Source organism: Trachymyrmex septentrionalis, unplaced genomic scaffold, assembly GCF_001594115.1.
Source record: "Trachymyrmex septentrionalis isolate Tsep2-gDNA-1 unplaced genomic scaffold, Tsep1.0 scaffold32, whole genome shotgun sequence".
Classification (NCBI taxonomy): domain Eukaryota; kingdom Metazoa; phylum Arthropoda; class Insecta; order Hymenoptera; family Formicidae; genus Trachymyrmex; species Trachymyrmex septentrionalis.
The window spans coordinates 3,967,549-3,970,360 of NW_017305485.1; positions in this window are offsets into that span (position 1 = coordinate 3,967,549).

Genomic DNA, 2,812 nt, shown 5'->3' on the forward strand with positions numbered 1-2,812 from the left:
CGAAGTAGGAGTAAAAACGGCAAACCTATAAAATTGATTTATTTATTGTAATTATTTATGGAGTATTCATTGTATCTCAACTTACGTGCCAAGAAGGGATCATTTACATGTACATTTATACAGTTTATACACAATTTGCATTATTTATTCCTGCATATGAACTAAACTACGGAAGACTATATTTATGCGAGCATTTGTAGGAAAATAATATTTACACAAATTTTAAAAAGGTTGCTTAAAGAATTCCTTACGAATGTGAAATCGCAATAATAAATAACGAAAAGAAATGAAGATATCTTCACGAGATATCATTTCAGTTTGAATAATTATATAACGATCATTTGAATTATTACCTTTCTATGTACAAGCTAAATAAAAAAAGTTTATTTATGTAAACACTTAGGTAGGAAAAGAAATACAATATTTACAGGAACCTTAAAAGAAGTTTCAAAAATTCCTTATGAATGTAAAATCGCGAAAAGAATACATGTATACTTTACTTTAAGATATCGCGATTTGAATTTGAGTAATTAGTGGTTATTGCGAATGTCTGAGGTAGCGATTAATCCCAGACACGTAACTTTCGGAGTTCAACGTTCACACGTGCCTAAGATTCTATTTCAAGAAAGATGCGATGCGGCCGGTGACAGACGGCTGCCTGTGCACAGCCAGCGCGATAAGCTTAATGACACGGTCTGTCTGCGCGATCACCGACGTCACTCCGATATTTAGTCCGGCGGGAATTAAACGGCTGGACGATAATGACGGCGCAGTGGCGCGGCGCGAACGTCGGGACTCTAATATCTCTAATGTCAATTCCCTGTCCCCGGGCCGTAATATCGGTCTCGTATAACCGGCCGAACGACGGTCTTAATAAACTTACGAGCTCGCGTTATTGCAATTTTATATTTTATTATCGTCGGCCGCCCTGGGCACTCGTGAAGGACCGTTCCCTCGCGATTTCGCGATCATCCCCTTAACGTTATTTCGAGGTTATTCCAATTAAGACGGAAAACAGGAAATTAACGCGGATTTTATCTTCGTTGTGGGTCTATCGTCAGACGTTTGATGTATTTCTCAAGAAATTATATTGAATATACGTATGGAAAGAAATCATTTTGTTGAAATATCTAAAAGTTATGATTTAATTATACCTCAAGTACGACAAAGAGAGAGCCAAGAACGGACAAATTTGGATGTTTCAAATAATACGTTATATATTCTTATATTAAATTAATTTATTTCAGATATGATTGAGAGCCGAGAAACTTTCGATTTCAACACAATCATTTCTGAAACGCTAATAAACCCCTCCCCCTCCCTAAATTAGAATAGACAGAAAGTAAGAAACTTATTGCGAAAAATATTACCTCAACTAATATTAAACTCGAATTAATTATACTTATTGAGAAGAATTTCTTGAATGAAAATGGAGGGATTAGAAAATTCTGATTAGTATTTATCAGAATTTTAGTTATTTCAATTAGAGTTATAGATTCAACTAATTTTGACTTGTCCATTTTGATTTGTTCACAGCTAGACTCTTTTTCTAACAGATACAAATCTGAAAATAATTTTACTAGACCATCAAAATAATTATATAGATCGTTTAAGGATGCTTTATTCATATTTTTTAAATGAAGTGAATAAATTATAGATTTTTCTATATTACATATATTTAAAATTCCAAAAGTCGCACCGATTTATAACCTGAATCAAACATTATTTTAATAAGATATGTTTAGTAGATATGTTTTTAGCAAATAATTTAGATAAAATGAATAAATTTTTATTTGAACTAAAATTGTATTGCTAAATAATAAATATCGATCTTATTGAACTGTAGACTGTTTCATGAATGATTGTGACATAATAATAATACTGCACAAATTTCTAATGTACTAGCAACAAATTTAAATATTCTACATAATTATTTTTATAGCCTATCAAAATTATTTTCAGACATCTATCTGATCCAATTGTTAAATACTTCAGCAAAGCTATTTTTTTCATATAGAAATAAATATAGAACGAACATTCTTTTATTATCTCATATGAAAAATCGTCTTTTTCCTGCTGTTATAAAAATAATCATCTTACAGTGTTCTCTTTCTCTTTTTCTCTGTTTCTTTTTTTATGCTGCACCAGACAGAATATTAAATATAATATTTCGGTGGATTTGTCGCGAAAAGTCAGCCATCAGCCACGTAAACGACGCAACGCGAGAAGAGAGGTGGCCAAAGGATGAATAGGCGATCCCGTGAAGTAGGCTTTATATTTATCGTGGCAATAAGGCGAGAGACTCGACGACGGGCGTCGTCGGATTGAGAGGGAGGCAAAGACCGACGTCGTTGGGACAATCGGTGGCCGTCGTTATCATTAACGACGCGACGTCCAATGCGACGTCGGTGTTCTCTCCGCCTCCGTTTCCCTCTTCCTGTCTCTTTTACCTTCTCCTCTCCGCTCTCTTTCATCGTTTCCTCTTACCACCGACTCGTCATTGCTCCCTCGTTTCGTTCCTCCGTCGTTTCGAGTTCCCGCACTCGTTCCGAGATCACGTCTGATCGTCCGAGAGTTCTACCGGGTGTATAATTCTTTTTCAGAACGTTTGCGATAATTTCAGAATGAATGTGACATCGTAGAATTCCTCTCTCTCTCTCTCTCTTTCTCTCTTTCTCTCTTGAGATTCAATCTTTGATTAAAATAAATTGCGATAAAAATACCGACAATTAATAATTTTTGTGATGAATTATTAATCTTTAAAACAAGACGGGAGAGAAAGTCGCTTTAGTGACACTGAAATAGTACCATA